Below are 23,469 nucleotides of genomic sequence, written 5' to 3' on the forward strand. Positions count from 1 at the left end.
AGGAAGTCTCAAGGTACGCGTGTTTGTGGCGGTGATGATGTGACTCTGGGTGGGTAAATATTTAGAGAGCAAACATTTTGATACCAGCAGGGATTACCGTAGTAGAGGGAAACATGTTTTTTTTTCCTCTCTCTTTTCCTTCGAAGAATTTAAATGTAAGCACATTGCACAACCTATTTTTTTTTATTTTCATGCCAGTTTGTTGAGAAAAAAAAAAAAAGTAGCAGTTTAAATCCCACAGAGGAACACAAGTCCATGTGATGTAGCTCTCTGATATCGTCTTTGTTTTGGGTACAGTTTTCCTTTTTTGTTGTGCTGCTTCGCCTTGTTGGCCGTGTATAAGGAACGAGCCAAAGGTGGATGTTAAACATGTTAAACACGTCACGTGTGACACGCCTCAATTACTTAGGTCACTCGATATTCGGAGAGTTTCAGTTTATTCATTTATTCCAGCTATCATAGAGGAAAATACACAATAAACATCAAATAAAACTAAATAAAATCAAAAATAATTAGAAAATGAAAACATAAAATCGCAGAAAATGAGAGGGCCGAAGCAAACCCTGTGGTAGAACCTATTATTATTATTATTATTGTTCAATGCATTATTAATTTTGAGTGTAATATTTCTATTTAGTTTTTATATTATTTAATTAATGTATTTATTGTAGATTACATATTTAAATTTGTATTATTTGTTGTTTTGTTATTCATATATAAAATAGAGTATTTTTATTTATTTATTTTTATTGTTTTTGTATTTTCATCTAATTTCATTTGGATGTCAATAAAATAAAACCTGTTTTATATTATTTATTAAATGTCTTTATTATTGTTTTTTTTTTACAGGTAATTTGTTATAAAAATAGATTTTTTTTCTCATTATATTACCTTTTGAATGCACCTTTATATATTTAATTATAATATATAATAATGTACAGTATATTATATATTACAATTAAACCTATTATGTATAATATAATATAAATTTCACCAAGGCTCATAATTTATAGATAATAAATTTGATCTTTTTGTTAGAAATTTGTAAAAAAAAAAAACTAAAAGTATCCTGTCGAGAAACCGCTGCAATTTTCCAAGCTACGAGTGCCTACCAAATATTCTATTATTGCTCATTTATTAGCATTTAACATCATGAGTGCGGAGGTCCGCCATTGTTCTTGTCAATGTCACCTTGTTTGCACCTAGGGTGGCTAAATGGAGAATCCTTTCCCTTTCCGATTGTGACTTTGGAAGCCTGCATTTGGGAATGCCCGGTCTAGACATCCGTTCCGTTTGTGTTTGGACTGTCTAGCTGCTCGGTTGGTTTTCACTTAGCCGAAAGTGGCTGAATGGAGGCTCTTAATTCATTCAACCTTTGCTTGGGAGGTGGAAAATTCATTTTCTGTCTACTTGCGGTTGATTAGTATTGATCGGGGCCGCCACTGGATCACATAATCCCTCATTGTGTGTCACAAATCCAACTTGAAAGTGTGTGTGTGTGTGGGGGGGGGGGGGTGAAAGAATTACGTTAGTGGCTTTTCCAGCGCATGGCGGCAAACCGGAACATTTCCTGTTTTGGGTGGAGGGGGGGTTCAGGAGGAAGCTTCTATTAGAGTCGAAACTAGTGGGGAGAGTTGAGCTAGCGAGTAATTGCAGCAAACGAGGGAGGGGGGGGGGGGGGGGGGAATGTCCCGAATGTTGCGAGCGCCGCACCTGTGATTTGTATAGAAGCTTTCCCAGACAAAATGAGGAATTTGCTCCGGGATCCGTTCCCTGCAGTGCAAAGACGACATGGTTGGCTGTGCTGTGTCTTATACGTTATAGGTCACGTATTATAGTGGTTTTCACTACTATTAGTGAGTATTGGAAGTGAGTTGAACTAAAGTACTGTTAGTCAGTTCTACTCAGAACACACCATTTTATGTGTATGTAGCTTTAATGCAAATGAGCTCCAATAAGTGCTGTTGTGTATATATATATTGGGACAGGCAAAATGATCTGATTTGTAGGTTAAATAAAAGGCAAATAAAGTAAAGTAAATTGTTTTTATTTTTGAAAAGTACATTCATTCATTTTCTAGCACTTATCCTCACGAAGGTCGCGGGGGGTGCTGGAGCCTATCCCAGCTGTCTTCAGGCGAGAGGCGGTGTACACCCTGGACTGGTGGCCAGCCAGCTAATCACAGGGCACAAATAGACAAACAACCATTCACACTCACATTCATACCTATGGACAATTTGGAGTGGCTAATTAACCTAGCATGTTTTTGGAATGTGGGAGGAAACCGGAGTACCCGGAGAAAACCCACGCATGCACGGGGAGAACATGCAAACTCCACACAGAGATCGCCGAGGGTGGGACCGAACCCAGGTTTCGTAGCTGTGAGGTCCGCACGCTAACCACTCAACCACCGTGCAGCCGCAGTATTACCTTGTTTCTTTATAATGCCATTGTTTGTTTTTTAGTGTTCCGTTTGTACTTCAATCTTGGTAGCTATGATCCCGTACCATTTCGAAACACCATCTCGTTATTGGTTACCAACTCCAGAGCTACTGGATCTGCATTGGAACCAAAATCAACCGGCCGACCTAGCACTCCGCCAGAACTGATTTCATTTTTTAAAACATAATGAAACATGATGGCGTTATATGTACTTTTATATGAACATGCGTGGAATTGAACTTGCGCTAACCACTCGACCGCCATGCAGCACTGTTGAAAATTCAGTTTTGCATAACAGAGTCTGCATAATTGTTGATTCAAATCACCACAAGTTTGTTTTGTTTGGCGCTGCAAGTCACATTTGGCACTGAAGTGTTTCTCAATGGAAAAGCCAATGAATGATTGATAAAGAGGAGCCGCTGCTACGTCCGATCCCCCGGACATTAATAATGAAGAGCGCTTTGAGTGTTTCGGTGTCACGCGGAAACACCGGATTTCATCACCCTTTCTCTGTGTCGCCTCGTCGCCGGTGATGCCACTTTTCAGCAACAGAATCCATGTGTGGTTTGGAACTTTTACCAACTTGGGGGGGTCGAAGAAAAGCTTGTTGTTGATGTAGTTACAACGTGATTGGGTTTCTATGACGGCGCAGTGTTGGAAATGTTTACACCGTGGGATAGCAAAACCAGTGTTGTAGTTGCATAAGGAGCCAACTGCTTGACGTAGGAACGTAGTTTCACACCAACAAAGTGAGCGCACGCAGAGGTAGATAAATCTGCCGGATGCGAACCCCTCGTGATACCTCGAATGCAGCAAACGGCCATGGCTTCATTAACAACCGTTAAAGCAATGTGGCCCGCAGGGCACCAGTTTGAGGCCCCCGCCTTGATATGAAAGTTTAATGTTAGTGCGGCCCGCGCAAGTTTTGATATGGATGCTGTATGGTATCATGTACCCAGAAAAAATTATTACGTTTGATTCATGTTCATGTTAAAGGTTAAATAACTGTTAACAGTTATCCTCCCTATCCGTGTGGAAGTGGTAAGTTTTTGGCGATTTAAGTTGAAAGGAAATAACTTGAAGGCTACCGTTTAGGTCGCTAGCGCTCTAGTTTGCGAGTTAGCATGTGTCTCAAGACGCTGCAGTTGCGCAATATGTTGTAAATAAAAAGAGTATAAATGTGACTATAGTCGTGTTTTGTCATGTCTACAGGGCTCTAATAATGCTTTGTTCATTTTAATCTGAAAAAAATCATTTGTCTACCCACCAACTATATGTGCTTTCTGAAGTTTTTATTATTTGCCTTTTTATTATTATTATTATATTTATTTATTTATTACTGATTGATTGATTTTCTTTATTCTTGATTTATTAATTTTTCATCTTATTTTGTGTAGAAAAATACAAAGATATTTGAGAACATTGGAATGTTTTATCAGAGCTTTTATTGTAGAAAATCGGAACCAAAGCAAAGTTTTTTAAAATATTTTTGTTTTTAATAAATGCTTTTTTTTTTTTTTTTTTTTTGGAAAACCTGATGCGGCCCAGTCTCACCCAGACCCTAGCTCCAGTGGCCCCCAAGTAAATTGAGTTTGAGACCCCTGCGTTAAAGTGTTTTGAAGTGAGGCTAATTAAAGACCGCAGCAGTTATTTACTTTAAACTGTTAACTGGAGCATTTACACTCGTTTATGGTTTTATGGCTAATTTAGACGGCCGGTTTCATACAGCGCTTGGTAAATTCTCGTCTTGTGAGCCCAGGTTAGCCGTCCTCCAATGAAACTTTGACTTCAGTTTCATTGACTTAATTTTCCGTGTTTGTTGTTTATAATAACAAGTGTATTTTTTTTTATTATTTAATTTTACAGACTTCATTGCTTCTCATAGAGTGCTGTATCAAATCCGCAGTATTTGTGCTAAAAAAATGCTTCTATTAGCCCCCCCCCTCCTTTTATCCACAGTCACTTGAGTCGGTATTAGCTTGCGTACTTTGTCGTACCCGCTCATTCACGCCGTCTCAAGTACTCTGTTGAATGCATTTTAGAGGATGACTATTATTCACGCCGAGGACAAACAAACAGAAGCGAGGACTTGATGGACTAATCCACTCCCGGAAGTCATTAGGTGAGGAGAAGCAGCTCTCCTTCTTGAGCTGGGACGGCAAATGGAAACGGGACTCATTAGGATACCTTCTACTACGACGTACCCACAATCATGAGCGATGCTGATTGGTTGTTGCCCGAACTGTTTTATCATTTGTTTTGGTTCTTTGTTGTTATTGATGCTTTTTTTCATCATTCGCGATACGGTTAGCAAACTCAATTTACCTGGGGGGCCACTGGAGCTAGGGTCTGGGCGAGGCTGGGCCGTATCAGGTTTTTTAAAAAAAAACGCATTTATTAAAAACGGAAAAATGAATAAACTTTGCTTTTGGTTCCTATTTTCTACAATAAAAGCTCTGATAAAACATTCCACTGTTCTCAAATATCTTACTTTTTATTTTTCTACACAAAATAAGATCAAGAATAAAGAAAATCAATCAATCAGTAATAAATAAATATAATAATAATAATAAAAACTGAAGAAACCACATATAGTTGGTGGGTAGACAAATGATTTTTTTCAGATTAAAATGAACAAAGCATTATTAGAGCCCTGTAGACATGACAAAACACGACTATAGTCACATTTATACTCTTTTTATTTACAACATATTGCGCAACTGCGGGGTCTTGAGACACATGCTAACTCGCAAACTAGAGAGCTAGCGACCTAAACGGTAGCCTTCGAGTTATTTCCTTTAAACTTAAAAAGCCAAAAACTTACCACTTCCACACGGATAGGGAGGATAACTATTAACAGTTATTTAACCTTTAACATGAACATTAATTAAAAGTATTTTTTTTTCTGGGTATATGATACCATACAGCATCCATATTAAACTTGCGCGGGCCGCACTAACATTAAACTTCATAAATATCAAGGCGGGGGCCTCAAACTGGTGTCCTCATTTGGCCCGCCGGCCGCGTGTTTGAGACCCCTGTGGTATTGGATCTAATCGATGGTGTTTCATTGTGACCGCTTCAAATTTGATTTGCTGCCGCTAATAAAAAAAACAACCAATGTTGTAATAACAGTAAAGCAGCCGCCATGAATTGTGTGCTGAGTTGTTTTTAGCCCCTTGTGGTATTTGCGTCTGTAGAGAACACACCCGGCAACTACATGATAATCAAATAGCGCAGCATTTCTCTTCATTTCTAGTTGCATTGCTCCATCTCTGACCTCCCAAAAGCCTGTTTTTCCAAATTCTATTGACTCTAAAAGATGAACAAGGCTGCAGGAGTGCTGGAAAAAAAAAAAAAAATCAATATCCCGCAGGCCCCCGTTAGCATGGCGGGGCTATTTCACTGTAAAAGAGCGGATGTAGGAAATGCGCCTCATCCAACGTGGTCAGGGTTGACTAGCAAGGAAAAAGGCAGCTCTCTCTTTCTCTTTCCTTGTGATGTCCTCCTGCTTTTCCTCTCCCACCAGCAGATTGTCTTCATCTTGGCCTTTAATCATTTTCTCTCCCAGTAGGTTTCCTCTGAGGACATGCCCCCCCCCCTTCTCTTCGCCTCCCCTTCTCCTTTCTTTCATATCACCATCATTTCTCCTTTTGTGGAGATGCCTCTAAATAACTTAAGAATCATTTATCACCCGTTGCCTTTTACACCCAACCAACTGTGTCCCCTTTCACACAGCATAACGTCGCCCCCCAATTAGGTAATTGGAGTGGTGTGTAAAAAAATACTGGAGAGAGAGAGAGACGAGTGTAGGGATTTTAAATCTATCACTATAATGGATATATCAATTTATTGAACAATTAAAAAAACAATTTATTCTGTTAGTCTCTGTGTGCTACACGGGCTGGATGACAAGAGGCTTCACTCTGCATATTCTGTCTTTTGATCAACCGAGTAAATATTAAAGTGTTTCACGCTGTGTTTCCAACAATACATTATATAACTGAATGTGTGTAGGTTTTAGTGAAGTGGTTTTTTTTCTTAACAGAGACGATCAATATAATGTAGTCTTGCTCGGAGTACTTTCTTTTTCCCAGATAGCATTGCGATACAGTTTTTGTAAAAAAAAAAAAAAGACAAAAAAAAAACACATGGTTCGAACTCACATTGTAGTTGGGTAATATTCTGCATTATACGTGGGTAGTGTATTGTCTGTTTTGATCCAACTATTGTTGTACGTTTGTCGTTGTTTTGACACCAGTGTGCCTCACACGGGGCTCGAATGATCTTTGATGCTAGTTGTTTTAAACTCGAAATTATCGAATATGGGTGGATAATTAATAGCACAATTATAGACCGGCAAAAATTGTTATCGTGAAAGGTATACACACAGTTGTCATAGCGCCTCTGTTACAACCCTGATAGGACCATCAAAGATGGAAAATTGTCATGTTGCCAAATTTAGGGCTCAAGATGCGTTGTTGCTTGCTTAAATATAGTACAAAAAAAACTATAATTATTTAAGAAAAATTAACTAAATAAAGGCAGGAATAAAAATTGTTGAGTAATAACAAATGTTATTTTTGTCAACGGAAAAGTAAAACCGTCACATACAAAAAACGCCTGTGATCCAATTTTTAGAAACATTAGCATCCAAATTTTTAGTGAATTTTGGGCCATGCTAACATGCTAGCTGGTCTGCTATCTAAGACCCGTTTTTGCTCAAATTCGTCTCAATTGGTTAAATTGGTAAGGAGGCTATTGTATCATTAACTGACGGTAAAAAGACAGTTTGATTGTTTAGTTTGATAGCTAGCTCAGTCTTGGATCACCGACATGCTAGCTCATCGGCTATCCAAGAACTCAAAACAAATTATAAGAGGTCTATTATGTTGACGTAAAAATATGTTTTTAGATAAGTTTGTGATTGTTTGATAGCTAGCTCAGTCTTGGATTACCGACATGCTAGCTCATCCGCTATCTAAGAACACAAAAAAATTATAAAAGGTCTATTATGTTGAAGTAAAAATATGTTTTTCGATAAGTTTGTGATTGTTTTTTGATAGTGAGCAGAGTCTTGGATTACCGACATGCTATCGCACTGGTTGTCTTAGACCAGTTTATGAATGTTTTTGCTAAAATTAGCCTCAAAGAAAATGGTAAATAGACTACTGGACTATTACGTGGGCTGCACAGTGGATGAGTGGTTAGCATTTTGGCTCGGAATTAGCCTACTGTTGCGTTAGCATGTCTCTCTTCATCATTGAAGCTGAAAAGCCTCTTTCGTTTTTTACTGCCATATTTGCTTATGTATTTTCACTCTATTGTGTTTAGCGGTTGAAATGCAAACATGTCGCTCGGTGGGTGCAATCGGTGCGCTTCTCCAGCCGGGTGAGAGTCCGTATTGTCGGGCCGGCTATCGAGCAGAGGTTACGCGACCGCTTTCTCTGTCGAGGATGACTGCTCTTCATTCAGCCAGGAAAACCCTAATGCAGAACGTCGCAGCCACAGCAGGGATTTTTGACTCCATGAGGACCCAATTAAACCTGGGAGGGCCTCTCTGAAGGATAATAACAATGATAAATGCACCTCAGTGGCTGCCTCTCTAAAGTGGCGCAAATGTTGGTGGTGGTTTTTTTTTTAATGTAATTTACTCCCGGTATCCGTTTTTATTTTTGCACTATCAGGATGTTGCTAAAGAATTCTGATGAGTTTGCTTATATTGGTGTTGTCTTGGGATGCATTGATTTTTTTTTCCCATATGTGGCACAGACCAACTACTGTAACCTGACCCATCACAGCACAATGCAGTATCGATACTGTCATGCCTCATATTCTAAAATATGTATTTTTGAATCATTTTTAAGGCATGTGATTACTTTAATAGTGCATTTTATACACCTTACTTAAAAGTGTAGGGGTCTGGTAGGATGTGTTTTGGACGACCTGGTCTTCGGCAGCCAAATCTGGTTCTTGGGAATGTTAGATTGTCATTTATAAACATAGTCGGGCCCATCTCAGCCCACAGTTTAGGTTCTAGAACCAAACTCCTCAAGAGAACCTGGGACTTGTTCTACTTTGGAGTTACAGGGGAGAGGCGGCGAACTGGTGTGGGCTTAGTACTAGCCCACCGGCCCGGTACCTCGATGTTGGAGTCAACTCCGGTGAACAATATGGACATTTCCCTACGCCTCCAGGTTGGGGAAAGGGTCCTGACTGCCGTTTGTGCAAACAACAGCGCCAAAGAACAGTTCATAGTACCCAACCTTCTGGCGACTCAGTCATTCTACATGGAGACTTGAACGCCCATGTGGGCGATGATAGTGGGACCTGGAGGGGCGTGATTGGGAGGAACGGCCTCCTTGATGTGCACCCGTTTAATGTGATGTTATGGATAGAGTTTGTCCATAACCAACCCCAATGTTCAAACACTTGGCACCAGGACTCCCTAGGCCACAGGTCTATGATCGACTTTCTGGTATGATCCGGATACGCAGGTGAAGATGGGGGCTGAGCTGTCAACTGATCTCTACCTGGTGATGGCTTGGATTAGATGGCGGGGGGGGGGGGGGGGGGATGCCAGTGAGATTGTGCTGGGAGTCTTCAACAGATTCAACTCCTGACTGTTTGACCAATATGGTAACCACTCGCTCACCGTGCGGCCTTTTTATTAGCATGTTAAATCTGAAATTAATTAAATGAAATTAATTAAATATTATTTGTTTAATTTATTTTATTTCTTATTTATTTATTTATTTTTAATTTTATTAAAATATATTTTTAATTTTACTAAATATAATTAGCTTCATAGTCTTGGATAATGGAGAGTGTTTCCCTTTGTTTACTTTAATTGAGCAAAGTGTAATTTACACTGTTGGTAGGAAATGACCAAGAATAAAATAAAAAACAAATTAATTAAATTAAATTTATTAAATTAAAGTAATTAAATACAAATTTTGTATTTATATATTTATTTTTTTAAATTATCATGTTAAATCGAATATAAATATTCTAAATATAATTAGCTTCATAGTCTTGGATAATGGAGAGTGTTTCCCTTTGTTTACTTTAATTGAGCAAAGTGTAATTTACACTGTTGGTAGGAAATGACCAAGAAAAAAAAAAAACAAATTAATTAAATTAAATTTATTTAAATTAAATTAATTAAATACAAATTTTGTATTAATTTTATTTATTTATTTTTTTAATTAGCATGTTAAATCGAATATAAATATTCTAAATATAATTAGCTTCATAGTCTTGCATAATGAAGTGTTTCCCTTTGTTTACTTTAATTGAGCAAAGTGTAATTTACACTGTTGGTAGGAAATTATCAAGAATTTGCTAACAAGCGTGTGCGTCGTCCTCATGTACCATAAGCATGTACCATATTTTCCCACATGTACCGTATGTATGCACTTTTTGCCAGCAGTTATCAGTTACGGCTGGTGTTTTCACACTGCCACTCACTTCTCTCTGCGTGCGCTGCTGAGCCGTGTTATTGTGTTTAAACAAATCAATTCTGTTGCAGTTGAGCTTTTTTTTTCTTTTTAAAGAAAAAAATAAATATTTCTCCCCCCCCCCTCCATACACACACACACATAGTCTCCCTCCCTCTCCATCCCCCTGTTATTATCAACTGTTTGCCGTGCAGACGCATTGATTTCTCACAGCTCGGGAAAAGCTGTTGATGAATAGTGCTGAGGTATCTGGAGAGAGTCTGGCTTTTTAAAGAAAAGAGCCTTGTTCCACGACTTGTTCTCGAACCCCCCCACCCACCCAACCCCCCGCCCCCAATCTACTTTGTCTTCTCACACATGGGTGAAACAATCTTGCCAGGAGGACACAAGGGATTGTTGGCTTTTTTTTTTTTTTAGTGTTTTCCTATTAGGAGCGTTTAGACATTTCCTGTCAACCCAAACATTGAGCTGATCCACTTGGATGGATTTTTCCAAGCTTGACGTCTTATATTCCTAACTGGAGTGGAAATAGTAGTAAAAAAATGAATACTGTATGTGAATACTGTATGTGCCACTTTGCAGTGGCACCAAATGAGAAGGAAGAAATGTTACATTTGGAATAAAAGATGATAATAATAATAATAATAATTGGAATTTCTTTATAACAAATACATTTTATTTATATAGTTTTGTTGTTTTTGTGATTTTTTTTTCCAGATTTTTGGCCAACTTTAAGTAGCACTTCACATTGAGTATTTCTTTAATTAATTTAATTAAATTTAATTAATTGAACTTTAATCAAACTTTTTTTGTTGTTGCGATGACATGTGAAAGAAGAACCCAGTATCGTTTTAAAAATTTCAAAGGAATTTTGAAGGTTGGATTGAGTGATTTTAGAATTGTAACATATTTTTAACGTATTTATATCATCACTAGGGATGTCCGATATAATCGGTACCGATAATATTCGGCCCAATATCGGTATCAAAATGTGATATCGGTCAATAATATAATACCGATATTTCATATAATACCGATGTTCATTCCACCACAGGAGATATGTCATATTACACATATCGTTATCGGCTGATATCGGTATCGTAAATTGAGAGTTGGACTATATCGGCATATCGATTTTCAGCAAAAAAGCCAATATCGGACGTCCCTAATCACCATCCTTTTTTTGCACATGTACATATGTATTTAACTTTAAACGACTTTTCCCTGCTTTGTTTATTTCTAGGAACAAAAGACGGAGTGCTGGGGTTTCTTCTCCCGCCGTGTTAATGGGTGGGGGGGTCTTCCGAGGAGAGGAATCGAAGATTAACGCCGAAACACAGGTGAGTCATTATTTGGCTATGCCGGCGAATCCGGTGGGCGTCTGAGTGGAGTTATTTCGGTTCTTTGAGGTGCTGGCTTGACAATCAATTATTATGATATTATTTTTGCTTGGCTTGTAAGCTAACCCAACATTGTTAGCCTTCGAAAGGCCGGGGATTGAATTTTTCTGAATTATTAGCATACGATTTTTGAGACAGATTGCACACTTGTACGTTGTCTGTGGAGGTCTGTTCCCAAGCTACGGATACAATATGCTAACATGCTAGCTGATCTGCTATCTGGTAACGTAAACGCAGCGTAAAAATACAGATTTAAATTTGTGTTGAAGTTTGATAGTTTGATAACTAGCTCAGTCATGGATCGCAAGCATGCTAGCTCATCGGCTATCTTGTTTATGAATGTTTTCGCTGAAATTAGCCTCGCAAAAAATTCCAAGTGGACTAGTCTGTTACCAACTTGTAGTAAAAATATGTTTTTAGATACTTTTGTGTTGAAAATTTTAGATTTTTTGATAGCTAACATGGTGTTGGTTTGCGGATACGCTAGCTCACAAGCTATCTAAGACCTGTTTATGGATTTTGCTGAAATTAGCCTCAAGGAAAATTGTAAAGAAGCTATTATGATGCTAACATTTATGTCTCCCTGTTGTGTTCGAGTTCCTGTTTCATGTTGTTATTTTTTTGGCATTACTTCCTGTTCGGTTCTGTGTTTCCCTGCTTTGCTTTTTTGTTCTCGCACCTTGTTATTGTCTGTGTTACGGCTTATTGTTGGTATACCTGCCACCAATTCTAAAAAAAAATGCCTTTTTGTGGGACGTTGTGGGGGTTTGGGATTGTGTGCTAGCGAGCGTTGTTCTGAATTGCTAGCATTCCGGCTCATTAGCTATGTAAAACCTGCAATTAATTTTTATGTTTTTTTTTTGGTCGAATTAGCATTTAATGCTAACTGTTAGGAGCCTATTATCTTATTAACTGAGAGTACCAATATATTTTGGATTAATTATAGGGATTTTTTTGATTTTGTGACGACCTGGATTATGCTAATAGGCTAGCTCACGGTAGCTTTTTGATTGGGAGTTGTATTAAATTCATATATATAAGTTTATATGCAGTATATGTGGTACTTTTTGGGGTACTAATTTGTTTTGCAAATTAAAAAAGTTAATGAAGTGAGTGGTACTTAGTGTTATGGAACTATGGAACAAAGTGTAAGACCTGATGAATAATTGCTTTCCTCTGTGAAATGTGAGGGACGGACATTCTTTGAAAGGAAAGGAGGGTGGCTGAGGGGGGTGTAGGCGGGGGTGGTGTGTTACGAAAAAAAAAAAAAAATCCCCTTCCTGTCAGTGCTCTCTCTTGTGAGATCTGGAACTGATAAGTGTGAGAGGCCTCTGCTAACCGAACAGGAAGGATAAAGGCTCTGGCCTTGGAGGGCCCCCCCCACCCACTGCCTCTGCACACAAGTCTACCTCCACTGCACAAACAAAGGGAGCAGGGAGGGAGGGGAGGGGGGGCGACCTGCCACCAAAACTTCAGCTTGCAAAACATCCAAGGCTTGCAGTTATCGTCGCAATGAGGTTTTTGGAGTATGATAACACAAAGGTATTTTTCTCAAAGCAAAGTACAGTCACGGTTTAAAGTGGACCACTTCTTCTGACCTATAAATGTTGTTAGAATATCGTACCATCGTGTTAATCGATGCCAAAGTTTCAGATAATTTGGAAGTGAGCACTGAAAGAAGTTTGGAATGACTCTAAACGCTCGGTTTTGGACAGTTTTTTCTAAAACCGGCTCACTGTGATGTCACAGTGAGTGGGACGTCCTTATGTGAGTTCATACACAGTAAGTCAGGGGTCTCCTGACTCCTAAACACTTTTCAAATAGCTCCCCAAAGGGTTCATTCATGTATTATCAACTCTTCTGCTGACAACATTAGAAAGTGGGGTCCGGCAGTAGTTCGTAAGTCCTCAGAAGCGCTTAGAAATGTGACCAGTCACAGTAGCGTAGGCGTGAGTAGAATAAACAAAAACAGACCGTTTTGTAAAAAAACCAAGGAAATACAGGCGGAATAGGTGCAGATTCTGGAAGATCTACAAACCCTTCAGTACAAATTATTGTACGTCGCTGCTCTATAGGACTCATATCGCCCAACCCTAACAGTTTTGCTGAAAAGAACGACCAATTGCGCATTTGGAAGTGAGCACTGAACCAAGTTTGGGATGGTTCTAAACCAGGGGTGGGCAAACTACGGCCCGGGGGCCACATCCGGCCCGCCAAGTGTTTGAATACGGCCCGCCCAATCTTTCCAAAGTATTTCATTTAAACTCAACATACAACCTGGCATCATGGCCTGAGCCAACCTTTTGATGGTTTTATCAATTTCCTTTTTTGACATGGTCTGTTGTTTACAAAGTGCTCCTGAAAAAAGGGACACAAGCACATAATAATAATAATAATAATTATTATTATTATTAGATTAGTATTAGATTATTATAATAATTATTAGAACTATTATGATTATTATAATTATTATATTAATGCTAATTATTATATTAATTATATATAATATTATTGTTATATTTGCATATTTAATATAATAATTATTATTTTAATTTTATTGTAATTATTATAATATTCTATTATTTTTAAAATATTTAAATATAAAATAATAAATAACAATAGCAGATTGCATGACAATTTTACAGATACGATAATACCAGGTGGACTGTTACGTGTAACCACCCCTGTTCTAAACGCTTGGTTTCAGACAGTTTATAGCAAAAGAACACGGGGTGGGGTGTTAAGGTAATGTAATATAAGGTAATGTCACAACATTTTGTGTCATTTATGACCAGAATACTACATATCACGTTTATTTCAATATGTTTTGACTTATAATAGACATGAAACAGCGATCATTTCTTGTGAAATTCCGTGATACGGCGAGGGAGCGATAATTGAACCCCGATATTGCAATGAACGACTGTATATTGTGAATAGCAGAGGTGTTTGTTTACCTGAATTAGTGCTTCTCAAATAGCGGGGCGCGGCCTATCCGTTGAGAGCCTATCCGGTTATTCGTTTAAACGCAACAACAAGATTCAGATGAATCAATTAAGAAAATTGTCATTACTTGCAGCCCTAATTTCCTGTATATTATCACATATTTGCTCCTTTGTGTCTAACTAGGATGGAATACATCAGGTGGAAGACATGATGCCTGTTGAATCGCTTCCATTTTGTGCTCTTTCAGTCGAAACAATCAGTCTGCTTCTGGAACAGACGTTAAGTGAATTAAGAGCACATGAAGTGTCGCTCTGTGTCTACATAATTATATTATGCTCTAATATGCCTTTGACTCTCTACCCGTGAATAACTTGTCAATTTCTCTTAGACGCTGATGAATAGCCTGAAATGTGTCTTGCAAGCTGGAGAATTAATCAATGGCTTGAGGGCTTTAAGAAGAACACTTGGCATCGAGTCTACCTCGATGTTCTTTTCTTTGACTTATGAGTGCATTAGCGAGGCTGCCTTCTGCCTAATGACGCCATAATATTGCATAGCGCTTTGTCACTCGTGGCCTTTTACTATGCTTTCGTTAAGGCGATGAGTATATAAACAGTTGTGACTTCTTCTATTGCTAATTCGCACCTCAAACAATTAGGAGAAATGTCTCAACCTGGAGTTAGACTATACTCGGTTACTTAACTCAGTGTCAATGCTAGGCTGTGTCATATTTTGCGGACATACTACAAAAAGATATCGTTTGCATGCTAACAGTGCTAACACATTGCATAATAGTACTATTATGCTAGGTGTAAGCTATGAAAATGGCTATAAATGGGACAATACCATTATTAGCATGCTAGCAGTGCTAACTTGTTTGTTAGCATGTTAACACCTAGCATCACAGTGTCAAGTGTTTTATATACACTAAACACTTACCACTATGATGCAAGGTGTTAGCATTGCTGGCATGCTAACATTAGCACTGTTGTTGAAAGTGGCTAAAAATGCATCAATGCTAATGTTAGCATCCTAGCATTGCTAACTTGTTTATGTTAGCATGCTCACACCTAGCATCACAGTGTTAAGTGTTTTATATACAGTACACTTACCACCATGACGCTAGGTGTTAGCTATAAAAATGGCTGAAAATGCAACAATGCTAATGTTAGCATCCTAGCAGTGCACCTAGTATAATAGTGGTGTTTTATATACAGTAAACACTTTTGATGCTAGGTGTTATCTGTGAAAGTGGCTAAAAATGCAACAATGCTAATGTTAGCATCCTCGCATTGCTAACTTGTTTATGTTAGCATGCTCACACCTAGCATCATAAGTGTTTTATATACAGTAAACACTTACCACAGTGACGCTAGGTGTTAGCTATAAAAATGGCAGAAAATGCAACAATGCTAATATTAGCATCCTAGCAGTGCTAACACCATAGCATAATAGTGGTAAGTGTTTTATATACACTAAACACTTTTGATGCTCGGTGTTATTTGTGAAAGTGGCTAAAAATGCAACAATGCTAATGTTAGCATGCTAGCAATGCTAATGTGCTGAGCATATGTGTTGCATATTTTTATCTGGCCACATGTGCAAGTGGGGTGATTGTGGTGCATGCTTACCAAAATAAATATGTTTATAATAAAGCATTTATGATATATATTATGGTCAATATGTATGTAAATAAGCTATATATTTATCTGTATAGAATATCTATGGATTCATACCATATATTGCAAAATATATGGTTTCCTAACAGGAGACTTTAACGACGGAAGAGGGTTTTCAAGCACTGGCTTCTCTTTGGCACGATCCCCAGTCCCTTTGTTTACACTTCCTGTCCGTCACTTAATGTGTTTCAGTCGGGAAGTCAATATGCCTCCGTACCAAAAAGCCCTTTGCTACCGCCAGCTGAGTTTGTCTGATGTTAAACCATCTCTAGTTCAAGGTTTTTGCTTCCATTTTGGTCACCTTTATCTGCCAATCATTTCTAGTATCTTTGGTTCTACGTCCAGACTGGTGAACAAGTACGGAATTGTGACTTTCATGCCGAGGCGCAGCGATGACAATCTGTCCGAAAGATGCTTATTGAGCCGTCCTGGCAAAAAAATGTGTTTTAAGAGCCGATGGTAGCGGAGTGTAAGTGAGTGCAAGTGACAGCAGAGTCTGAGCTTCCTCAGGGGAGGAGGGAGAAAGGCCGAGCGTGGAGGAAGGCGGGCGGCAGGCAGCAGGGTGGTCATGAATCATTCATGCACCTTGGGACTCTTTGCATAAGAGGAGCAAGCTGAGCCGGTAATGAAGTAAAGAGCGGATCACCTTTTAATGGCTCTGTTTGTCCTGTTTTTTATGTGCTTCACTTGAGCCTGGTTGGCTTTGGTTTTTTATTCAATGACAATACGCATTAGCATTAGCTCTCCATTGACTTGGAGGAACTATTGTTTACACTTGGAATAACGGGATAATTAGCACCACAGGTGTGCAACTGGTTAGGGCTCCGAGCTGGACGACTTGAATGTTGACACCCGGTTGGGGCGCTTGTATCGCTAGTCAAAGATCCTGTATTTGACAAGTGTACTATGCTGCTGTTAAGGACCAGGAATGTTCAGCTGCTATTGAGGACCAACTGCAAAAGCGCTATTCAGAGATAGTAAGGACCTGCTGCAAAAACGCCTGTCAAAGATCCTCTTTTCGACACGAGTGCTCAGCTGTTTTGCAAAAAAAAATGACTGGATCGCTTGCTGTTAAAAAAAAAAACACTCCAAAACTTTGACTGAATTTTCAAGGCACTCTGATTATTGTGTTCTATGGCTATATAAACATGGAACCTACCAAAATAAAGCTTAGACTCCCTTCTTTCATCAGAAAAAAAAAGTTTCTTTCTACCCTTTTCCGTTATTCAGTAATCAGTACTGGAACAGAGGAAAGTTTCAGGGAAATACAAGTTGCTCACTAAAAAAAGTGAGAAAACAAGCTTTTTGTGATAAATTTCAAGAATAACTTTCACTTTGTTTTTTTTATGTCGTACGCAGGGCTGCACGGCGGTCTAGTGGTTAGCGCGCAGACCTCACAGCTAAGAGACCAGGGTTCAATTCCACCCTCGGCCATCTCTGTGTGGAGTTTGCATGTTCTCCCTGTGCATGCGTGGGTTTTCTACGGGTGCTCCGGTTTCCTCGCACATTCCAAAAACATGCTAGGTTAATTAGCGACAAATTGTCCATAGGTATGAATGTGAGTGTGAATGGTTGTTTGTCTATATGTGCCCTGTGCCCTGACTTCTGGTCAGAAGTTCTCCAAAGTTTGACTTCAGAAGAATGGAAGCATCCTGTCCGAGTCCTTGCGTTGCATCAGGACACCACGTCAGAGAAACCTGTCTGCCTTGTCTTTGCCGTCTTTGTCTGTTGATGGTAGTCGTATGAGGCAGCCGGTCACATGTCCCCCCCGCCCCCCCCCCGCCTTGAGGTGGAGGACGGCAGCTGACTGCCTCCATCACGGGCAACTCCACTTTTGTTTGCTAAGCGTCACAACGGGGCTGAGTCACAATCTCTCATTCGTGTTACTGGAAATACGACGTTTGAGGTCCTTGTCGTGTTTGGATGTGGACGGAGATCTTTTTGCAGCGGGTGGTCAAGGGTCTTGGCCACTGAGGGGAGATCCAGGTTCAGCTTTTTAATGTTTTCACCCGAGTCTCCACAGCATGTTTGCACAAAGACATCATTGAAAGCAAAAAATAAAAAAAAATAAAATTTTGTCCGAGCATCACATTGACCTTTTTTTGTTTTGCAAAAATGTGCAAGAGCTGAATTCGAGAACCGGGCCAAGGCTAAACCATCCAAAATCGATTGGTGATGTGGAATAATTGTGACGTGTTGGGCGATATGGTTTGTAGTCACTTAGTAAACATTCATTCATTCATTCATTTTCTACCGCTTATCCTCACGAGGGCCGCGTTGGTGCTGGAGCCTATCCCAGCTGTCTTCGGGCGAGAGGCGGGGTACACCCTGGACTAGTCGCCAGCCAATCACATTTCCACTTAGTAAACAGTAAATAAAAAACATCTACACCAGGGGTCTCAAACTTGCGGCCCGTGGGCCAAATGTGGCCCGCAGGACACTACTTTGAGGCCCCCGTCTTGATATGAAAGTTTAATGTTAGCGCGGCCCGCGCAAGTTTGATATGGATGCTGTATGGTATCATGTACCCAGAAAAAATTATTACGTTTGATTAATGTTCATGTTAAAGGTTAAATAACTGTTAATAGTTATCCTCCCTATTCGTGTGGAAGTGGTAAGTTTTTGGCTTTTTTAAGTTTAAAGGAAATAACTTGAAGGCTACCGTTTAGGTCGCTAGCTCTCTAGTTTGCGAGTTAGCATGTGTCACAAGACCCTGCAGTTGCGCAATATGTTGTAAATAAAAAGAGTATAAATGTGACTATAGTCGTGTTTTGTCATGTCTACAGGGCTCTAATAATGCTTTGTTCATTTTAATCTGAAAAATATAATTTGTCTACCCACCAACTATATGTGGTTTCTTAAGTTTTTATTATTTGCTGTTTTATTATTATTATTATATTTATTTATTTATTACTGATTGATTGATTTTCTTTATTTTCTTATTCATTTTTCTGTTTTTAATAAATGCGTTTTTTTTTTTTTTTTGGAAAACCTGATGCGGCCCAGCCTTGCCCAGACCCTAGCTCTAGTGGCCCCCAGGTAAATTGAGTTTGAGACCCCTGATCTACACCCATATTTTGGTATGGGTCGTAACGCAGTGAAACGGTACTACAACGGCGGTTATCAACAAGTCTAGTTGTTCTTAAACAGTGGTGCTTTCAAAGCCGAGCGCTAGGGTCGGCTTTACGCTCAACACACCTCGCTAACTCACTAAAACTCGCTTCGCCGTATAAAACCCCCCCCCCCCCCCTCCCCAAGTGTTCTTATCGCGGCCTCGGAGCAAACATGCAAACAATCTGGTCTGTGTGTGTGTTTCCAGTCACATGGTCACGATGCCTGTCCTGGTATTTCCTGAATGTCCGTAAACAGACCCCCTTGTTCCCGGCCTTTTCTTTCTTTCTCCTTGTGCCTCACACTGAAAATGATATATTTACCAAGGAAATAGTGCCTCATGTTCTATGTGATGTGGACTTTAGCCAATAACAAGTTTCATTTATTAGCAACCATAAGTCCCTGGGAAAAGGTTCCGTGGTCCTATTTGGTCCTTTAGCATCCTCTTATTTACTGTATCTTATAGCCATCTAACCCTTAAATAAAAGGCTGTTAATTCCTCCTTGTAAGCACGGGACTAATTATAATGCACGGTCATCCCTTGTTAATCGTGATTAATCGGTTCCAGACCCGACCAGAATAAGTGAATCTCCACCCAAGTAGGAGTCAATATTGACAAAGGGAATATTTATTGTAGTTAGAGCACATTAGAGCATAGAAAACATGTTTGACTTTCTAAATCCGCATTTGAACATCATTAGAGCCCTGTAGACATGAAATAACACCCCTATAGTCATTATTATACTCTTATTATTCTTTGTTTACATCACATTACCCAGGCTGCAATGCAATGTTATCTAATGTAATGATGCCTAGTGACCATAATTATACCATTGTAATAATTATTATTATTTTTGTTCGGTAAGGTTAGCTAGCAGGGCATTTTCCGGTAAATAAAATTCTTAGCCGTTCCGCCTCTGCGTGACACAGAAACATCCGATTCTGAGTACTTGTATCTCTACTTCCAGCACAGTATTGCTTTCATTAGCATGACTGAACCTCTGCAAGCATCAAATGCTCCGTATCGCATCTCCGTATCGCCCTGCCATCTAATATCATTTCATGCTTTTTTAAGTGAAGAATCTCCAAAATGAATATCCGGGCGTGTACGCGGGGGGATGTTGGTCAGCCGGAAAGGCTTTGATTTTGCCAAATATTGTAATAATCTCAATTTGTTCTGCTTTTCGGAGCTCTTTGTCGGCCAACGATGCCTCTCTTGAGCAGGACGGTATCAGTCGTAGTTGTACCAGGAGGTCAACAGGAAATAAGTATTTGACCTTGCTTGAGACACGCTAGCGGAAAGGAAGTTGTTGATTCTGCGCGGCGTGAAGTTGTACACATCAGTTTTGATAAGGGATGAGTCGCATACAGTTATGTCAGTTGCCTTGACGCATAATCGAGTACACTACATTTAATAATAAGCTTGGTGGCGGCCATGTTTTCAAGTGTTACAAACCCGTCAGTTCTTATAATGGTAATGGTAATGGTTTTATTTCTGGTAATGGTTTTTACTGCCCCACATGTCCAAAAGGAGTAGGAAGAAGCAGAGCTTATTAAATCTTACCCCTCCATCTGGTACTTTTACAATCAGTAACTGTTACATTTGTTCACTTCCTGCTTTCCTAATATAGTTTTTTGTTGTTTTTAAAAAAACTTTATTCTATAAATTTTTGTTTTAGTTTTATTTATTAATATTAGTTTATTTTTATTTTATGACTATACAATGACATAATGGGTACCATGGTAACCGTCAATATAATGTAACACTGTAACGCTGAAAATGTTATTAAACAAAGTCATCAAGAACTGCACCCCCCCCACCCCCCAAAGTTCCACATGTCCAAAGGGAGTAGGAAGAAGCAAAGCTTATTAAATCCTACCCCTCCATCTGGTACTTTTACAATCACTAACTGTTTCATTTGTTCACTTCCTGCTTTCCATAATACAGTTTAAGGTTTTTTTTGTTGTTTTTTTTTTAAAAAGCAAACATCAACTGCTTGTATTGTTTCTTGAATTGGCTCATCGTTGTGCTTTGTTTGATTTCCTTACTCAATCCATTCCATAGTTTGATTCCACATACTGGAATGCTATGCTAACGCTAACGTAGTCCTAGCATAGAAGTGTTTCAAATGTACTTCTTCCCCGAGATCATATTTCTCCTCTCTTGTAGAGAAGTATTGGATGACATTTTTAGCTAATTGGTTGTTTTTAGCCTTATGTATTATTTTAGCTGTTTGAAGAAATAAGGAGTTAGTATGTTCTCTGTAGGCGGCATTATGAATTATCCTTACTGACCTTTTTTTGCAGTACATTTACCTTAAGGTATGTATTCGGCTACACTTGTTTTTTTTGTAGAGCTTTTTGATTAGAAATTTCAAGTCACCATGTGGCCTATTCATTAGAAAAACAATAGCTTCGGTAACACAGTTGGGGGGGGGGTGCTGTTTTGCCACCTTCCAGCCTTTTGTGTGCAGCAGCTCAGGAGTAGAAGCTTACACAAGCAAATCCAATACTCTGTCCATTAGATAACATGCCATAAAATGGGTCCTAAACTGCGTCCGTACATAAGGAACCAATCATAGACCCTCCTGGTCCTCGGGGAGTCGAGTCGAAAATGCACGTCAGCTTTAAAAAAAAAAAAAAAAAATCCTTCCTGAGCATCTCACCATGTTCCCGACTGAGCGGTGACAAGGTTAACATGTCCTTGCTTACTTGGTGGAAGGGTGGCGACACGCATGTTGAGTTGCTGCCGCTTACACGAGCATGACCCCCGATGGAGGCTGAAACCCAGACCTTGTTGTCCAACCCCCCCCCCACCCCAACCCCTTGCATTACCGTGGCACTAAGAGCTTTCGCTTAACATTTGACGTGAGAAAATTTAAGCAAGACTCCCCACGTCGGATCCTCGCTCGAATAGCGAAATTAGGTTAGGAGAAGTCATTTGCTGGAAGGGTAGCGAGAGGGGATGGAATGGGGAGGGGGGGGGGCGGCTTGAGGAGACTGGATTGAGCAGGAAGTCTGCAAAAGGGGAAGGAGTTCATGCAGACTAACATCTGTGATATTTCTTGACTGCGTAGTCACCCCCCCCCCCCTAAAAAAACTCCCCACTCTCTCAGTTTACTCGCCATCATTGCTATATTTTGTGTGTTTCTTATCTGGGTCAGGGTAATCCATGACAGTGAAATCGACTTTTTTAACTTCATATATTAACAACATAACAATATGCTACATTGCAGGTAGCTAGCAGCCTAACTAACTAGAATCTACCACTGCCAGGCTGCATAGTCGGGCAGCGGAAGCATGTCATTTGCTTAGCGTTTAATGCATTAAACGCCACTTTAATGCACCTTGTGTTGCAGCTTAGGAAGTCATTAATTAAACCTGCTTTTGTTGTCGGTTTGACCGTGAAGGCATATGCGTCCGCAGCCCTTCTAGGCATCCAATTCCCTGCCACGTGCAGGAAACGCAACCCTTTTTTTACGTATTAGATAACAACCTCAAAAAATCAACAATTTACAATAAAAAGCCACATGCTTAAATGGTATGCAAATGTGGTTGTTTTTCCACCCCCACCCCCACCACGACAATCGCCAAAAGAAAAAGAGGGTGTTCATTTTTTTTTTTTTAATGAGGAAATTGATTTATTTTATTAGGTTCGCTCCTGGGTATTTGATTTGGAAAAGCTCTAATGATGTGATTGCGATTAAATTGAATTAATTACACTCCCGACAAACAAGGGGAACCAGTCAGTAAAAAGCGTACTTAAAGTCAATTTACCACGAAAGCAACGTTAAATTACATGCTTGGTATCCTGAATAAATACTACTCTTTTTTTTTTTTCACTACAGTCAAATAATAAATTGGATTAGCAATTAAAATGACAGTGCTTAATTAATATGTTGATATTTGATTAATTAATTTGATTAATCAGCCATTATTGTTAAGTGAATTGCATGTACAGTCAAACATTGTGGTGTTAGCGTCACGACCCGGGGCTAGCACGAGTGCCGCCGACACTGTGGTGCTGCGGTTCAACACTGATTCCACGTATTGCAGATACACGGATACATTGTGAAGCAGAGCGTGATCTTCTCCCTTGGGCCACATTTTCCGACATGATAAGGGAACAAGATGATCAAGTGGCGTGCCGTGGAAGCTGGAGGTGAATGAGTGGGCAATATATCTCCTCCACACTTGTGGAGTATCCTCAAGCGGGAGGAGAGAAGGTGGAGGAGCGCAAGGAGTAGCGTCATGGAGGAGCTGGATGAGCGGGTCTGGTGAATTCCATGACCAAGAGGATTAAGGGCATTTGGAGATGCGAATGGCGCTCACGCCAAATATTCACACTCTGGACATGTGACCTCGGTAAACACGGACCCACGCTACCTCTCTTGGTAAGACTCGGGGGGGGGGGGGGTCTCCAAGCAGTGG

At 39.6% G+C, this 23,469-nt stretch overlaps 1 protein-coding gene across 2 annotated transcripts in view; it reads left to right on the forward strand.

Annotated features, from left to right (window-relative positions):
- Nucleotides 1-23,469, forward strand: part of LOC131109868 (zinc finger MIZ domain-containing protein 1-like) — an 89,933-nt gene that overhangs the window by 11,806 nt on the left and 54,658 nt on the right. For both annotated transcript variants that reach the window (XM_078788679.1, XM_078788680.1), the window contains exon 2: nucleotides 11,146-11,242. The gene's annotated coding sequence lies outside the window, so the exon portion shown is untranslated. The remainder of the gene's footprint in view (nucleotides 1-11,145; nucleotides 11,243-23,469) is intronic.

Source organism: Doryrhamphus excisus, unplaced genomic scaffold (assembly GCF_037039965.1).
Source record: "Doryrhamphus excisus strain RoL-2023G ecotype Guam unplaced genomic scaffold, RoL_Dexc_Guam_v1.1 HiC_scaffold_24, whole genome shotgun sequence".
In the NCBI taxonomy this organism is placed as follows: domain Eukaryota; kingdom Metazoa; phylum Chordata; class Actinopteri; order Syngnathiformes; family Syngnathidae; genus Doryrhamphus; species Doryrhamphus excisus.